This window comes from Aedes albopictus, chromosome 3, assembly GCF_035046485.1.
Source record: "Aedes albopictus strain Foshan chromosome 3, AalbF5, whole genome shotgun sequence".
Classification (NCBI taxonomy): Eukaryota; Metazoa; Arthropoda; class Insecta; order Diptera; family Culicidae; genus Aedes; species Aedes albopictus.
The window spans coordinates 158593456-158613043 of NC_085138.1; the positions used below are offsets into that span (position 1 = coordinate 158593456).

Genomic DNA, 19588 nt, shown 5'->3' on the forward strand with positions numbered 1-19588 from the left:
TGGAGAAATCTCTTTAGTGAAGGAATACATTGAGGAAACCCTGGATGATTTCTTCGAGGAATCTCTGAAGCAATTCTTGTAGGAATTCATGGAGGGATCCCTGGTAGATATACTAGAGGAATAAAAATTAAATTTAATTAGCTTTTTTCGGTGAAATGAATACTACTCGAAGTAAGAGGGAGTAAGGAAAGTAATCAAAGAATCGTCGTTGTGATTGTGTTGCTCAACAATGGCCCTCTGTTAATTTCAATTTCAGTTCAATTTCTTTCATTAGTTTCCTTACTTCCTCTTACTTCGAGTAGTATTCATTTCACCGAAAAAAGCCAATTAAAATTAATTATGACAAAGTCATGTGGTAATTAAACCTAGTATATATACTAGAGGAATGCCTGTAGGAATTACTACTAGAACTCCTGGAGAAATCCCTAGAGGAATTTCTAGTGGAATTTCTAGAGGAATCTCTAGATAAACTCCTGGAGGAATTTTCAGAGAAATTGTTGAAAAAAATGCTAAAGGAATTAACAGCCCCTGGAGGAAGTACTGAATGAAGGAATTTCTTGAAGAATACAAGGAAGAATTGCTGAAGGAATCCTAAGAAGAGTTCCTAGGAGTTTTTTTTTTAAATAAGTTGTTCGAAAAAGATACACAGAAGGATTTCCCAAGTTATGCCCTGCAGAAATTATTGGAGGAATCCCTGGAGGATATCATAGAGGAATGCCTGTAGGGATTAACGGAGGTATCTCTAGAAACACTCCTGGAGGAGTTTCTAGAAGAATTCCTGGAGGATTTTCCAGAGGCATTTCTGAAAGAAATTCCGGAATAATTCCTGGAGCAATATCAGAAGAAATTCGTGGAGGAATCCCTTGAGAAATTCCTGAAGGAATCCCAGGAATTATTCCAGAGGAAATTGCAGATGGAATCATTGGAAAAATCCTGATGGAATTCTAAGAATAGTTCGTGGAGAAACTCTTTAAGGAATCCCAGTAGCAGTTCCTGAAGGAATCCCGGAAACAGTTCCTTAAGGCACTCCTAAGGAAATCTCTAAACGGTCCTTGGAGGAAGAACTGGATTAATTTCTGGATGAACTCCTGAAAGAATTCCAATAGGAACTCCTGAAGGAATTCTAAAAAGTGTTCCTGGGCTATTCCTTGGAGGCCTAGTCCCTAGAGCTGTTCCTGAAAGAAACACAGAAAAAATTCCCGGTGAAACCTTGCAAGAATTCCTAAATCAATCCCTTGAGGAGTCCCGGACGCAACCCCATGAAGAATTCCTTTGGTAATCCCAGGAAAGCGTTCTTAATAAATTCCTGGGACAGTTTTACTGTAGGAAAAAAATATGGAGAAATCCATGTATGCAATATTCTTTGAACGAATTATTGTTGGAATCTTTGCATGGACTCCCAAAAGAATGTATTGTTTAATGTTTTAAGGAACTCCTGGATTAATTTTTAGTCAATCTCTGGTAAAATTTCCTGTAAGGGTTTCTGGATGATATTCCTACTGAAATACTCTGGATTATTCCAGATTGAATTATTGGAGCAATCTCTAGTAGAGTTATTGAAGAAATATATGGAGTAATCCCTGAAGAAATCTCGGAAGGAACACTTGCAAACATACTTGAAAGAATTTCTGTTGACATTCCTTTGGGAACCCCTGGAGAACTTCCTGGAGGAACCCTCGAAAAAAGCACTAGAACAATCAATGCAGGAACCTCTATAGATATCCCAGGAGAAATTCCCGGAGAAATGTCTTGTGAAACCCATAAAAGAACTCTTGAAAAATTCTCTGGAGCAATCAATGATGGATTCACTGAAGGAAGCTATGGAAAAATTCCAGGAGGAATTCGTCGATGCGTCCTTGCAAAAGTATCTGTGAAAATTTCTGAAGGAATCATGGGAGGCATTCTTGAAGCATTTCTTGGAACAAAGCACGAAACAATCACTATCGGAACCTTGGGAGAATTCACGAAGGAGAAACTCCTGTAGAAGTCGCTTGTGGAATTTCTGAAAGAATCCCTGAAGAAGTTCCTGAATAAATGCATAAAGGGATTTCCAAAGGTGTCCTTGAAAGGATTCGTAAAGAAATCCCAGGTATTTTGCTCTTAAAATGACGTTTGTTTGAATCGAATACTAGAGACAATTCGTGTAGCAGTAGCATATAACCGCACTCTATTGCAGCATATGGTTCTACGAAGTCCTTCTTTTTCCCTACCGCAACCGATTCCCGCATATCTGGACAATTTGGTATGCTGGTTTTGTATTCCAGAAATAAACATCACAAAATTTAGCCATTAAACCAAGCATGTTATTTCATAAAATTCTATTTTAAGATTGAAGTAGTTCTCTTGAAGAAATATTTGGCAAAATTTCCTGTAGTTCTCGAGTAAAAGAGGTATGATAATTGTGGATAAAAACCTTCATTATTAGCATAGTTCATTTAATGAGATTTTTTTTGGAACTCTGAGTTATTGACAATCTTTGAGTTGGCTCGATTAAAAAAAAAATCTGGTGGCCAAGGGGGTCCACGGCCCCCCTTGCCCCCCTCTGGCTACGCCCATGCTTCATACACTCGACACCCCGCTGCCTTTTGCCGAAATTGAGAAAAACCCCTCCCTTGGCGCCACTTCTGTACACGGGCCTGACGTAACTTGTATGTCGGAGAAACGACAAGTTAAAACCTAGGAGGACTTAAGGTCTCTAAACGTTTAGGAAGAACGACTGGAAGCAATTTTCGCAGGACCGAGAGTCGAGACCAGTGCAGACGATTGTTTTATTCGGCGTTGACTCACCGCTACAAGTTGTAGCCCATCAAATAGCAAGTAACCTTTCACTTCATACCATATTTTGAGCACGAGTTTAAAAACAGCATCTTCAATCTTATTTTTCAGCAATCGTAATGTGATTGCCTAAAGATTGCAAAAAAATCGGAATGTTGAAGTTCAACAACAACAATAACACGGTAAAGTTCAACGGTCGCCAAGTGTTCACCTGAACCATTCAATTACTCGAAAACAGTAATCATTTGCCTCAACTACTGGAAGCATCGGACGGTCGATCGGTTGGTTGTTCCTCATTTGCACGATCAGCTGTGATTAGCAAAGCAGATTAGCTAACCCCGGAGCGATGCCCCATCGCTTCGATCGAACTGAATTGATCGTTCGTGCCGATTTGCGCCTAGCCACAGCTAGTCGTGCCAATGCTGATGCTGGTGGTGATGGAACTGCAGTTGGTCCGGCAACGTGCGGCGAGCATTTAATTAGCAAACGACAATGGTGATATTTAAAAGTCCACCCCAGCACGGCCAACAGTCAGCAGAAGCATCATGTTGGTTGTGTGGCAAAACATGATGTTACGGCACACGTCTTCGGATGGGCCCTAAATGCCGCCACCTCCAAGCGCATCAACCGACCCGAAAATTTGCTATGAAAGATCGCGCTGAGTGGCACCTACTATCGCCCGGTCGTCGTCGTCGTCGTCGTGTCGTCGCCCAGTGCTGTAATTAAGAGCGCAGCCCGTTGAAGTGTGCAATCTCTCTCGCGTTTGCCACTCTCTGACGACGACGACGACGACGACGGGCTTAAATTAGCGGGATTTTTGCGTGCTTCGGAACACGATTAGACGGGTGATTTAACATAGTTGCTCGTGGGAAAATTGTGCGAGTGTAATGAGGCGAAGTCTATCTTCCAATCGTAGATCGCTTTTGATTTGGTGACTTTGAGCATAAGTTTTAGAATAATTGGTTTCAAGTATCCAAAGGGGTTGAGATGTCCTTCTGAATGTGGTCTTAGACGACAGACAACCTAGCATCTAGATTTACCTTTAATATGTATTGATCTTCAAGCAGTGCAATAATTGTGGAATGACGTTGAAAAGCTTATGTTAGATTTTTACTTCAACAGACAAACAAAACAAAACGATTGTCAACTTGTCATCCATTCCACTCAAGAGTGCAGCATGGTATATCTTGATAACAATCTTCCACCTCATCAGCAGACAATCAACCCTTCAGCTCCAGTTTTCTCGTTTAAATCCAGTCTCAGTCTCCACTGAAGCATCTCCCCATCACGTTAACACTGAATTCACCTCTCATCATCCAACAACCAACGACAGCAACTGTGTTGCAAGCGACGAACCCCGTCTGACCTGGTCGGTCATCCATCGTCCGGTAGAGTGTTGACCCCACTGCATATCACGCGGGTGGGAAAATTGCGAAATCCATTGAAAACGATTCATTTCACTCGGTCAGTAGTGCGGACAACAGACGACTTCTGCTTTAAATTCACTGCTTTAAACTGACTGCCGACCCCAATCGGAGCAGTCGTGCACTAATAAAGTACAGTAGCTCATTTTCATACTAGGGCTGGATGGTGTCATCACACCTATTTCCTTTCTCGTACACCAAAGTGTACTGAAAGGCTATATGTTCACTCAAAAACTAATTTTCGATAGAAGGCTCGGAGAGTCGAGTCACACATATATCAATCAACTCAGTTCGACGAACAGAGATGATATATGTATGTGTGTTGTATATGTATGTATGTCTGTGCGGAAAAAAGTTCACTCACTTTTAAGGCATTTTCTCATTTTACGGATTATAGCTCGAATCGAACCGGAATTTTACCGCATTGTTTGCTATTGAAAATGGTGCGGATCGGTCCAGGTATTGCAGAGTTAAGGCCATTTCAGTGATCCAGACCAGCACCGGAGAACGGTTCATATATAAAACTAAAAAAAATATCATGCGACACATCAAACTACGCCGAACTTTGTAAAATTTAGCACAGTTGCCGATTTTAATGCGGAAATCATCAAAGGAAATTACAAAAACACGATGTCGGCCAATAATTCAAGCGGCGAAGAGGCGGCTTTTTAAGGAGTTTTAGCTCTTAAGCTATGGGTATATCTGACATGGTCCAGAGTCACGGCCAGAATATTCGAAATGGTGGTTCAAAACTAAAGATGACGGCCTACAATTCGTGATTTTATGGAGTGTATGTAATCAGTTTTGTACCTTTTAATTACGCCCTATTTTGCTTGGGGGTCTTATAAAAACCTAATCGCAAACGGAGCGTATGGTGTACCAGGGCACCCTCCACAGTGTTTTGCCCTTACTACGCTAACCGGAGCAATAGCGTGGTGGACCTTGAGTTTCCCCGAGACAATCAGCTGCCCTTCTTCAGTCTCAAAAAGGGTGGTACGGTCAAAATTTGGTCAAACAGTTTTTTTCATAACTTTGGACTGCGCGCCAAAATAGCTGGACCAGTAATGGTGCATTATATATAGCTAATGCCATAAAATTTTCATCAAAATCGGTTTAGTTTTTGCGGAGATATTGTTGAATCCTAAGATCTGCAATTTTAAAATATTGTACAAAGAGGCTTCAAGAATAAGAACACATATTTACTGTTTTATTTATAGAGCCAGAAATACTGAACCGAATTCAATGATTTTTTTTCTGTATATAAAGAATGCATGTCCAAATGTTGTGTAAAAATTTCATTCATTTTGATTTTGCCGTTTCAAAATTATATTTGTTTAAGTGACACGCTGTCAGTTTTTTTCATATTCAAACTGCCACAACTTTGGAAGTATTAATACATAATGGCTCAAAATTTTACTTAGATCATATTTGTATAATAGTATGATACTGTAAAATTGTCATATGAATCGGAGCAGTATTAGTAGTTTTATAACCAAAAGTGTGCTCTTCTGATCTTAAATTGTAATGGAGCGCCTTTTTTTTCTTCTGTTTTCCGTCAGGTAAATGATGAATAGGCTCGTGTTCATGGCGATGGCACAAATTTCCCAAAATGGAGGAGAACATGCCTCTGGAGCCGATCTTCTGATACCTGATACCTTTTAATTCCGACCTATTTTGCTTATCGTTTGACAGATACGCGTATTTCGACTACCACTTGTAATCTTCCTCAGAATAATGAAAATAAAAATGTATTTAACTCATTAGGTGGATACAAATTTAATTTTGACTTCTTGTCCCCCCCCCCCTTCAAAAAATTTTGGCAGGATTTGGCATTTTGAGGGGGCAGATAAAAAAATATTTATCAAAATATCGGGTCTTGCTAAAAATTCTTTAACAAATCCGATGAGTTTTTAATATTTTTTTAAATTAAATGCTTTATTATTTTTATCCCCCCCCCCCTCGACCAGTCAAGGAGTGGTGGGACAAAAAGTGAAACAAATATTTGTAACGGCCTTATTACTAGCATTAATATTAATATTATTTAAATTAACGTCTTCGAGGACGCTACCTTGGAAGAAAATATTAAAGCATTCCTGGAGGAAGCTCTGATGGAACCGCTGGAGCTCTTTCTGAAGGAATCCACAGACATTGTTTTTGGAGAAATTCCTGCCGAGATTTCGGAAGTAATTATTGGAAAATTGAATAATTACATGGAGATATTTCCGAAATTTTCTGAAAGAGCCTAAGGAATTTCGAAAGGCATCTAAGATATATCTCAAGAAATTCATAAACGAATTTCTAAAGAAATCTATGTGAGATTTACTAAAAGAAATACCGGAGAAAATGTTTAAGGGTAGATGATTTTGTGAAAGGGGTTCTATGGAGAATATTTTAGAGGAATCTACATAACTATTTCTGAAGCAATTAATGAAATACATTCATGAGGAGTTCTTAGGGAAATTTCTGGGGGAAATTCTAGAATCTGGGGGAGATTCTAGAATATGTAGGAAATTATAGAAGATTTTCCAAAAAATCTTGGTTGAAGAATTTCTGATGGAACTTCTGAAGAAATTCTAAGAAGAGTTTCCATAGAAGACCCCGAAAATAAAAGAATCTCAGGAATGTTCTTGTTAATAAATTCTTGAAAAACTTGCTAAATGAATCTCAAGGTGAGATTTCAGACATAATCGATGGAAAGATGGCCGATGAAATCTTTAGGGTTGTTATGAGAAGTGTAGGAAAAATCCGCGCCAAATCTGAGCGCGCATAATTTGAATCCACGCCAAATTCGCGCGATTGTGAAAATGAATGCACGCCAAATCCACGAGTTTCGTGATGTTTCATTTTTGAACATTACGTATATATTAAATATTATTTTCGAACAGTCTACAATAGTGTATGAAGAAATAGCGCTTTCAACAGGAATGGACTAAATATTGACGTGCTGGTTGGGAACTGAACTTTTGATTCATAAATTAACGCAGTTTATCTTGTTGTTCCAGAACTTAACCCTCTAATGCCCAAATTTTTGATTTTGATCTAAATATCATTTTTCGTCATCTAAAATCGATTTAAACATGTTTTGGAAGATGATTCTTTTTAATTCTCGATTTCGTGAATTTCAGTTTTTGATTTTTCCAATTTTTATTTTTGAACATCCCCACACTATTATATTTTTCCTGGAAGCCTATTTGGGATACGGATTTTTTGGGATGAAAACATTTTAAGATTTTATGATTATTGTTGAAATATATTTATTTTAAATTATTTTCATATGAAATTTTATTTTCCGTGTAATTTTAAGGAAAATAATTTTACAGTGTATTCGATCCCCTTAAACTATTAAACAAGAATAGAATTATTTGGGAAAAATTTAAAATATGTTAATTGTAGCGATTCAATACAAAATAAACAATGATTTCTAAAAGGTGACCAAAACATCAATTTTTCAATGATTTTTTAAAAATGTAAATACGCTTTAAACTACACCAAAAATCATTTTGAGACATACAAAACAGTCCTAAATATCAGCCAAAAATATGAAAATTTTGATTTCCCACGAAACAAAAATTACAAAAATGCTCAAACTATACCCCGTCTAAAGGCGGGCTTGGGTATTAGGGGGTTAATTTCCTTTTTTTTTTCAACAATATTCCTTTAAGATTTTTTTTTTAGCAAAATCGCTGAACCAATCTGCATAACGTTTTTGGAGAAATCTGTCAGAACCCGTCACCCAGGAAAACGTACCAAAAGATTCGTAAACAATTTTTTAGCAAAGAAAACACTGGAAAAAATTAAAATCAGCCTTAAAAAATATCATGAAGGGATCCTCAAAAACCCTTGAAAAATACTGAATGAAACAGAGAGAATTTCTAAAGTTTTTAAATACAATACATAATACAAACTTATTCGAAGAAGAATAATTAGCAAACACTTGTGAGGGTAATTCTTAGAAATAACCTTTGAGATTTGCTTTAGTAATATCTGGACAATCCCCGTGAGACATTCTGAAATGAAAAATAAGATAAGTATTGTCCTGTAAGAATACTTTAGGGCCCGTCCATGAACTGGACTCTTAGGAGCAGACGGTGGCCTGGTCAAAGTGTACGCTACAAACTTATTACGACAATCTTGTACGAACAAATTCTGTGAGTGTGGATGGGGAGGTGGTTCTGAAATGGCCAAAAATTGAGTTCACGTAGTTTATCGACACTGTTTTAAGGAAATACTGATGAAATGCCAGGGGAAAATCATGGGGAGATGCCTGTAAAAATCTGAAAATACCTTCCTCCACAGTTATACTACTAAAAAATCCCTACAGCAATCATTGGAGGAAACTCCGGGAAAATTACTTAAAGACCATTTTTTAAAGATTTTCTTGCTGGTTTAAAAATCTTTAAGATTTTTTTCTATGATTTCTTCCGAAATTTCTTCAGTTATTTATCCATGAATTTCTTCAACAGGGTTTATTCCAAAGTTTTCACTATTTATTCTCACAGGGATTGATTTGCATTGTTATAAATTTCTTTCATGGTGCCTTGACATATTTTCCTAAAATGATTTAAGGATTTTTACTAGGAATATGGTTAACCACTCTGAAAATTCCAATGTTAAATCCATTCTTACGGGAACTCTTCCAGTGTCTTCTGATGAATGAATTGCTCCAGCCATGGAATCCTAAGAAATATTTGTAATGAATTTCCTAGAAGTATTTTTTTTTTTTTAATTTTTTATAGTCAGCGTTCTCAGAATTTCTCCAAAGAATTATTAAGTGGAGTTTCATCTGATTTAATAAGGAATTTTAGTAATTAAGAAGTGCTTTAACTGACAATTCAACTAAAAATTCTTATAGTTTTGTCAGAAACATTCGAGAATTTTCTTAAGTAATTTCATTCGATATTTATACAGGAATTTGTTATACACAAATTTCAGGCATTACGAAACAAATCACTTGAGAATTTATAAGATGAAAGCAAAATCTCAAAGAAATAAAAAAAAAACAAGAATGTTCATTCACAAAGATCTTAAGAATAATATCTTTAGAAATCTCTAGAGGAATTCTGAGTTAACTTAAGCAAACCATGGGAGATTTTCTTAGTGTACCCCATGAAGAATTTATGAAAAAAAAAAACTTCTAGGAAAAGTTATGACGAAATCCTGCAAAAAACCCCTAAGCAAACTTTTCGAATTAATCCCAGAAAGATTTAAAGAATAAATTTCTAAGGGAATGTCTAGAGGAATCCCTAGAAGTTACGATTTTCAAATAACTCAACGTACATATGTACAGATTGGTAAATTATTGGTTAAACTGGGAAAAAAATCCACAGCTCAGGTGAGATTTGAACTCAAGGCCCTTATTCGCTAGACTAGTGCTTTACCTATTAAGCTACCGAGCCAATTAATGACACGGCAACTTAATAGTTATCATAAGGTAATACAAATCTCATCGATCTAAATCATTTTCCCCTAAACCGAAAATATAACCATTGTTCAAATTAAAGTCCATTTATTTGTATACAAATGACTGAGCATAAAAAATATTTCGAAACTCGTCAATTTCAACACTAGGTAAGCTTCCAGTCGTTTTCCCAATAAAATTCGTTGAATTGTTATAATTGATCACAAAATCCTTCTAGTTCGTAAAGCCGATGTCACGGTTTTGGATTTTTAATCAGGAATACTGGAGTAACCTCCTTAATAGATAGAGGTATCACTTATAAGGGTCAAGGGTTGAAAGTCTTTTAAATAAAGACAAATCAATCAATCAACCTATAAGGCGCTGTCCATAAGCTACGTAGACTCAACGTTGGCAATCTCAGACCCCCCCTCCTTTCTCGTAGATTTGCGTCCATACAAAATTTTCGAAATTTGTAAGGACCGTAGACTTTGGCCAGACCCCCCCCCCGTCTTCCCTCAGAGTCTACGTAGTTTATGGACAGGCCCTAACACAGCGGAACAAGAATTAACTTTTGGTTGAGACAGACATATGTGTCTCTGACAAATGTTTGGTAACTGAGTCTGAATCTGGGCTCAGATATGCTCCAGCACGTCACCACTTTTTAACTATACCTAAATTTCTATGGCAAAACATGCGATTTTGAGCTTTTTTGACTGCAGGCCATTGAGCATGGAAATTATTGTCAATTTCTTGATTTTTGCGTTGGCTGACCAATAGGCCGCCCCTTATTTTACAAAAATTGGAAATGTTATAAGTTCGTTGTTGAAAAATTATCGTTTTAGCTAAGAAATGATCGTGTCAAAATTTGAAGTCCGTATCTCAAGGCTAAATGGTCCCTCAAGGGGCCTAAAGTTGTCAAACATTGTATGAAAAGAAAAAAGCCATGAATTTTTTTTCGACGAAAAAAAAATACGTATTCTACTAAAACCGATGACTTGAAGACCCCAAAGGTTAAAACTGTGCTTAGAATTGCGATATCTTAACTCGTTTCTGAGTTATTGACAAAAAACTACCGAAAAATCAGCATTTTTGGCCATTTTTTTGAGATCCCGAAGAAAACCTTCCATGTTTTGCTCAATAACTTAAAAATGAAAGGAGATATCGCAATTCTGAACACATTTTTGGTTCTTTAGGGTCCTAAAACCATCGGTTTTAGTAGAATGTCGTATTTTTTCGTCGAAAATAAAATTCTCACAAAAAATCTTTAACAAATGCGAAATAAAGAAAAAACAAACTTGAAGAAACTTTAGAAACACTTTGGAAATAAACATTGACCAAGTATTGTGTGAGGCCAATCTGGGCGATTGTCAAGGGTGCCGTGTAACCAAGAATGTCGTATTATCGTACTTACCTATTCCAGATATGCGACTATCATCCAATGATAAATAATACTTAAAACAGCATAAATGTGTTGCCAGTATTATATGTCAATAGGGCACGATCGGTGAAGTACTAGATTTGAAGTAATGTGATTGAACAAAAACTTTGGGTAACTGTGTTGTTGAAGAGGCAAGAAATGGAGAAAACAACACGACAGTTACCCAAAGTTTTGTTCAAACTGCATCAAATTAGGCAAAGAATCATCATACCCACGCTTTTTGGGCCATTTTATTGCAGAAACGGATAATTTAACTTTTCATCATACAAAAATGCAATTCATTATTGCAAATCTAGTATTTCACCGATCGTCTCCTATTATGCCAAATTTGGAGAACTATTCTGTTCTATTACGTAAATTGGTTCAATAACACCTTCCAGTATGGTCATAAATTTGAGTCACTGTATCCTCTTCGATCTGTTTTAAATCATCTCCCACACCCCATGAACAGTGTAACCGATTGTGCACTGTATTTCACCGTATAACATAACAAGACAGAACATCTTCTCCGATTGCCCCGTTTTTCTGCTCTCCTTCTGCCGGCAGCACTTTTCTCGCACACTTTAACTGGTTGGTATTTAGCATTCAATATTTTTTCTCGCTCCCTGTCATACTGCCCCGTAAATGCCGTCCACAGCAGTAAGTAGTAGACAACAAGATTCACCGCCACCGCAATTGCATCACGCGCCAGTTCAGCAATCATTATTGCTGCCGCACTGCACTCATTGCACCAAGCCACACCGATGATGATCGTTGAGATGAGACGAGGAATGCAAATCTACATCCCTCCTGGGAGCCGCCGCCGCCGTCGTCTACTTCCAAATAAGGCGGGCTCAGCATCATCCTCACAAGTGCATTCTCCGCGCCCCAAACAACTCGATCAATTCAAGACTCAACGGAAAAAAACATCGCAAAAAAACGGTTCAAACTTGCATCCATGCATGGCACGGCAGCGAGCAAACACTTACACAAACTATAATGCACCCCAACTGACGTCGCCGTCGCAGGCAGTCGTCTCCAAACTGACGTAGATCTTCCCTTAGCCTTTTCTAAGAACGAACACTTTTGACGGTCCTTCTAATCCGGCGGAGACCGACGAATGTGATGATGATCAACGCAAGCTGTTATTACTGCACACGCGTCCGAGTCACACTACTGTATAAGAACACTGGCGAACACCGCGAATCGATTCCGTGCACGACCGTTTTCGGGGAGGATTTGATTGAAACTGAACTTTGCTGATTGCCGTCTGGGGTCTGGAAGTCACGCCGTCGTCGCCGGCGCTGTTGCTGAACTTCGCGCGCCGTTGTTGGTACTAGAGTCGACGTCATCTCGTGAAGTAAGTTTTCGCGCAGCACGTTTTGTGCCTAGGTAGTACTACAGATGGGGTGGCAGCGACGCATGCTTGCGCGCGCGCCTGAATCAGCGCCGCGACGTTGGGGTAGACGTCGTTTTCGTCGACGTCGTCGGTTGCTGCAGCGCGCCGGTTCGGTCAGGAGGAAGCGTCGATAGTAAACACTTAAAACAGATGGTGAGATGCTAACTAAAGTTACCGTAAGGTGGGGTTACATTGGCATTGGGTATCAATATTAGATTTAGTATTTGTTTGGTGTTTCTTCTTTACTGTTGTTGTGCCTGCTGTTCAACATGCTGATAGTGGTTGTCATAGGGTCTGGGATCATTAGGGCAATTGATCAGACGTTTTTCTAACTCTAAATGGTTTCCTTACACGTATCGTACTGTAAGAATCTGATACTATATGATGTTTGTAAGGAAATTATTTAAAGTATGCTTTATTTAGCAAAACAACTTCTGATCAATTTTGAACCGTAGATAGATTTGACCTCGGTTTACGGTACTTCATCATGTCCTATTGATTGAAAAAATAAGTAAACGAAGATCCTACCGTAAAAAAATATTCAATCTAATCTAAGGCGCTGTCAATAAACTACGCAGACTAATTTCCAACCATTTCAGACCACCCTCTTCCTCGTAGACTTTGGCCATACAATATTCTCGAAATTTGTATAGAGCGTAGACTTGGGATGGATTAGTTTATTGAATCATCGTACCTGTCACAGGATATGCGAATGTAAAACTGTCATTAGCAAAGCTGAAGAACTGAGGATCAGACCGTGCTCCAGTTGGCATCTTACCACTAAAAAGAATAAGCAAGATATTCTTACCAAATAAAGGTACTCCATTTTACGGTTATTCAAACGGCTCTCTTTACGCTGCGTAGAGATGCTGAGATTGCTGCCATAAGTGAGTAAACATGCAAGCCACCCGCGTGCGCCGCAGCGCTCAAAGAACTTGCCGGTTGCAACTGTAGGTACGCTGGAGAGCGACAACGTGGGACTATCGGTTGCTCGTTTGAAGTTAAGTGAGAGGAAAAGCTTTTAAAACACTGAGAAGCGTCGACGACGTAGCTTTTCGGAGAGGCTGTTGAAGCTTTTGGCGAAGTGATCAGATAGGGATGATCAAATGGTAGGTAATTAGTGAAATAAATATTACTGATGTTCAATGCTGAGTTTCATTCTGAAGATAATCAATAGGACCCACTGCAATAAACTGGTGCAAAAGCGTGGGAATTGTGATTCCTTTTCTAATTTAATGCTGTTTGTGTAAAACTTTCGCAAACTGTGTTGTTGAAGTTGTTAGAAATAGAGAATACAACAACACAGTTACTCAAAGTTTTGCTCAAGCATCATAAAATTGGGCTAGAAATTATTATATCCACGCTTTTTACACCTTAAATAATAACCGATCGTGTCATTTAATCTGATTCTTTTATTTCCTTGTTTCGGGTCCTTAATATCGGCAGACAATAACGTTAGCCGCGAAATACTAAGGAAGTCGGGCCTACTACGGGATCCACAAGAATCTGCGGTCGAAAAAGATTCACCCTCGCCTCAAATGTGCCATGTACAAAACGCTGATAAGACCGATAGTTCTCTACGGGCACGATACTGCCGTAATTCTGGACACCTGTACTATGCTCGAGGAGGACATACAAGCACTCGAAGTGTTCGAGCGAAGAGTGCTTATGACCATCTTTAGCGGTGTACAAGAGAACGGTGTGTGGTGGCGAAGAATGAACCACGAGCTCGCTGCACTCTACGGCGAACCAAGCATCCAGATTCCAGAAGGTAGCAAAAGCTGGAAAGATATGTTGCGAAAATGCCAGAAAACAGCTCTGCAAATCTAGTGTTCGTAGAGATCTGGATGGTACAAAGAGACCTGGAAGGCAGTTTGCAAGGTTGGCGGGCCAGTAGCAGAACGATCTGACAAGTGTGGTATGCTGGCGAGGATGGAGGACTGCAGTCACGAACTGAGTGTTGTGGTGAGAATTGTTGATTCAGTTTTAAGGACTGTTCAATTTATAAAACGGACAACTTTATAAGGCTATAAAAAGAAGACGCATAGTTCAAATTTAACCACGCTTGCTTCGTTTTTCAGAACATCATCTCTCATTATAGTAATCATTTTTAAATCGAATAAAAATAGTTTTATTTTATAGAAAATCGGCCAGATGTTAAATGAGGTGAATTTTTCGATTGCTGAAAATTTAAAATATATATAAAATTACTGTTCACATATGGTATATCTTTTTTAATACCAGAAAAGTATGTTCCATGCTGCAGCAGCATGAGTAATAAACATTCTGGCAAAATTTAAACTCAATTGGAAAATTAAGTGTTGAGATATTAAAGTCACAAGTTAGATTCGATTTTTTGAATAAAATTCAATTGTGAAGCAAAAAGGTCATGAAAATATTGAATAATCAATTTTTTTATGCATCCAGTCGAAAGTGGGAATAATGTGGTTTTAAATGCAGAAAAACGCTTCTTAATATCATTGCTGGTTTGGTTACTGTGCGCCATTACAGATACAGTAATCAAAACAGTTTCGTTGTTTGATGGTTCTTCCAAATAAGAATGCTACCTAATGCAAATTTTGCATAACAATGATGTTGGAAATAAAAACTTTGCATCCGATTATTATTAAATAAGGTGTACAATAACATAGGACCAACTTTGTTGGAAATATATAATAACAAAATTCGCTAGAGTCGAAAATCTGCATCAATGGAGCAAAAAGTATGACATTTTTTGGTATGACCATCTTTGTGGATTAAATTTTTGATGAAAAATGCAATTAAAAGTTATTTTTTCTTCTGTATCATTCAGAGAGCAATATTCTACTACTCTGGACAAATTTTTAGCCGAATCCGTGATGATATTGCAGCACAGGACTTAAATAACCATTTTTTAATAATTTCTATGAAAACAAGGCTACTCACTATATCAAGCTGGAGCCTGCTTGGTGCATTATTACTGATCAACTATTGAGCTTTACCTTTAGTAGAATAGTGTAAGCTTCCAATTCATTAAAAACTTCATGAAAATGTGCATGTTAAGTATGTGGAAAGTTATGTCGAATTTTAAGAAATGGGTTTTTATTGATGTTTTACGAAAACCGCTTCAGTTACACAATAAAGATCATTTTGCTTAATGTTATATTTTTCCTACATTCGAGAATAGCTATAGAAAGTTACGCAAAAAATTGATAATGAATTTATTGAAAAATAAAAAAGATATCGCACAAGTAAGTTGTCCGTTTTATAAATTTAACAGTCCTTATTATGATTGTAATAATTTAAATGAATGTGTTCCAATCAGCTAATCATTCAACATATGTATTGCTTTTTTTGCACCGAATTCAACCCCCTGCAGAAATTTTTTGTCACACCACAATATGTTCCCACCAGTTTCTGCATACATTGGTTCGTTTCGCTGCTAGGAATTTTAAGCGTCGGTTACACTTTTTGGGTGGTGCATGGAATAATCGGTTTGTTTACTTGCTACTTTCTTTGGTGATTGACGTATGAACAAATATTTTAGACGATTGAACATTTGCACGGTAAAAGCAAAGCAAGATGCAATATATGCGCTGCTTAAATACGTAGTACGGCAAAAATAAAATGCGAAAATGTCCATGCACTGGGTTCATTAATAAACGGCCGTTGAGCCCGTCTCGTTACATTTCACCTTCCAGAGTGATGCCATCTGTTGGGGCAGCAGAGATTACAGTCCCGGGGCAGGAGTACCGAAGCATCCTCCCTCCACCCCCGCGCTTGCGACCCAGCAGCGTAGTCGCCGGCAAAGAAAAGGACTACTAATCCCAATTTAAGGTGTCAAAGTGACAGGCGTTTACTAACCCCGTATAAGTGTATAATTAGCTTAGTGTTAACATACACATTATTAAAAAAAACTAACCCCGATGGTCGGTAGTAATGTCAGTCTCCAGCCAAGCGTCCGGGAAAGCTTGGAAGGGTGGGCTTGAAAAGGCCGACTCGTGCCGGATTGAAGGGAAGAGACGACCATTGTTAGGCCCTCAGCAACCACAAGTTAGGACGGAGCAGAACTCAGGAGGAGGATCCCTCTTGGACTAGAGTTGAGCAGCAGAGGAGAAAAAAGAAACCGCTGGATGTGCAGGAGCGTAGGGACACCAAACATAAGAGACGTGACGTAGGACGGTTGGTGCCTGTAGCATTTCTCCGCTTTAAATAAATTAACACAACTTTTTTCTATATCAAAATAATATTTTATTTATGATCGACTCACTTAGACCTCTCTTTTTCTTCCTTTTATTCATCATCTGTTCACCATGTCTCTTTCTTCCTCATCACCAGTGCACGCTCAGACTCATAGCAGGATTTCGGATACTCGCTTTCTGTGAATTGCCCGCGTAGGAATGGGATTTCCGTATGCATGCATTTTTTTTTAAATTGATACCCCAAGTAACACACTTGTCACAGAAGAGTCGCAGCGGCGTAGCTTTTTGTTGCGCAGAAGTCACTGTGACTTACTTCTAGCAAGTAAGTCTTTATTTGTTAGAAGTAAGTCACAGTGACTTCTGCGCAACAAAAACCTGCGCCGCCGTGACTCTTCTGTAACAAGTGTGTTACTTGGGAACTGAGGGAAACTATTTTTTAGTTTAATAATGTTATATGCTCTATCTCAATATCCATCTTCTCCCCTATTTATTATGCTTAAAATTAAAACTAGACATAAATGCATTATTTTATATTCGAATGCATAACCTCATGGATGTGATGCGGGGAGCCTTAAAAGAATATAATATTATTTTTTCATATAAATGAATTTATCCTTACCAACTAAGCAAACGTTAAAGATTGATTGTACCTGATTGTACTAATCAGAAAATTGGAATTCGATTATTCTATTCCCACAATAGACGGATTTCACGCCAACTCGAACAAATGTTGGCAGCACCCTCTCAGATTACAATGAAACTTTCTGGGTGTGTAGACCTTGACTAGATAAGCCCCTTTGCATACTTAGTTTCTTCAAAAATTGCCTAAACTATCTTTTGAAAAGGGCAAAACTTTTTTACCATTTTTTTCAAATCTGTTTAATAAAAAAATGACTACTTCTACAAGAAAGTGTTGTATGGGTGATTGTCACTAAATACGTCAAGTTTCAAGAAAAAAATATTGAAAAAATTCCAAATTGAGCCCTTTACGGAAAAAAAAATCGTTTTTTTTTTTTAATTCAAAGGGGCCGTCCATATACCACGTGGACAGAAAATTCATGGTTTTTGACCCCCTCCGCCCTTCCCGTGGACAAGCGTGGATTTCTAATTGACCCCTACCCCCCTCCCCCATTGTCCACGTGAACATCCGAAATTATTTTTTTTTTTCACATTTCTAAAAAAATAGAAAAAATGATTTTGAAAAGCTTTTTTTTAATTTTTTTTTCGTAAATCATGTCTTAAATATAATTGAAAATTTTATAAAATACAAATATTCTATAGCTTAAAGCTATGGGTTAAAGCTATGGGTTCGATTCTTGCTCCAGTTGGTGAAAAAATTTCGTCAAACGGAAATTCTTCATTGGGTGTTTTTCGTGTAATGTCTATCGCCTAATGTTAGTGATTGTTCAATGTATAGTCTGTACAGCCTCTGGTTGAAGACGGTTTTTTTTAGAATATTTATTCAATCTATGATTGTCTGATTGTTTTGTGAAGATAAGGTAATTTTAAATCTTAGATTTTTTTTTAAGATGAGATTATGTTTCTTAGATTCTTACAAAAACCAAAATTTACAGCAACTAAATTGTATTGGTGAGGCTTAGACTTCAATAACCATTAGAAAAATCTTAAATTTTAAAGGAACCTACAAAAAAAAGTTTTTGAGATAAGCCTGCAAATCCCTACATGTATTTTGAAACTTTGAAGTAGCTTAAAAAATTGATATGACACTTAGAAAAATTCATACAGAACTTCAAAGAAAATTTTCTGACTGAAACATCAACATTTGCATGGTCTACACTCCATTTTAAATCTCCAGTATATTCCTCGATGAAAAAAAATTAAGTAATTAGAAATTCTGATAATTTAAAACAAATTAGTCTGTGAATCAGTACCATAATTTTTTTCCCTTGAAGAAGTAACTTACAACTAAAAGACAATGTATAATAAAATAAAATGTATGAAAGAACTGTTGAAGAGAATCTCATCAATAATGCGACATAATTTGTTTCGTTTGTTGATTCTTGTTTCCTAATTTATATGTTAATGTTGTCCACGTGGACATTTGACGAACCCCCACCCCCCTCTCCGTGGACAAGCGTGGACTTTTCGCTAACCCCCTCCCCCCTCCAAGCTGTCCACGTGGTATATGGACGGCCCCAAAGTCGATTTACAAAAAAATACGATTTTCGATTTCGATGAAATTTTGTCTCCAGATAGGTAAATATGTTCCCTAGCAACCGTCCATACACTACAAGATGGGCACTTTTAAGGACAAAAACTTTTTTATATCCAAATGATTTTTTTTCAGTGTCTTTTGTTATCAAAAACTAAACCAGTGATGGTCGTAATCATCTCAGAATCCAATGAAACACAATTTGTTAGGAGATTGTGTCTTATTCATTCAATCAATTCATTTTTTGGGATGGTAACATAAGGCTGAATTTCAAAAGGCTGAATGCACAAAAGGCTGAATACGGAAGGCTGAAACCAAGAAAGTATAACATAAGGCTGAAATTACAAAAGGCTGAAAATTGAAAAGGCTGAAAATACGAAAATGCATATATAAGTAAGTTATAACACTTCTTCCTTTTCTTGGAGTAACGCCCGAACTGAGATCAAGCCTGCTTCTCAGCTTTGGCATATCGTGTAACAGGTACGAAGATAGTCAATGCAAAGGGAGTCAAGAAAATTTTCATAACGAAAAGTTCTCAGTCCGAACGCGAATCGAACACGTAACTCTCACCATGGGCGTTAGAGTCGAAACTGAGCTAAGTGAAGAGACTAGTGGTGCATACCAACGAACACAAAAAGGAACTGATAATATTCATATCGTTAATTTTACCTTCTTTAGATATGAGCTATTCTTTCGAACCATGTTGTTTTGAAGATTGTTGTCATTACGGCTACTAACAATATCATCATTTGGCCGGCGTAGTCGGGCTCCTCGGGAAATGCTGACGGTGGCTTGGCGGCAACGGTGGCGTGATCGATGAC

At 37.7% G+C, this 19588-nt stretch overlaps 1 protein-coding gene across 3 annotated transcripts in view; it reads right to left on the bottom strand.

The window, feature by feature from the left end:
• LOC109422690 (mucin-5AC-like) overlaps nt 1–12302 on the bottom strand; it is a 375256-nt gene extending 362954 nt beyond the window's left edge. For 2 of the 3 annotated variants that reach the window (XR_003897093.2, XM_029872070.2), the window contains exon 1: nt 12004–12302. The gene's annotated coding sequence lies outside the window, so the exon portion shown is untranslated. Of the gene's footprint in view, nt 1–11008; nt 11028–12003 lie in introns of those variants that run through there. The other variant, XM_062860856.1, reaches the window with a different exon arrangement.
• Between the last annotated feature and the right edge of the window lie 7286 nt (nt 12303–19588).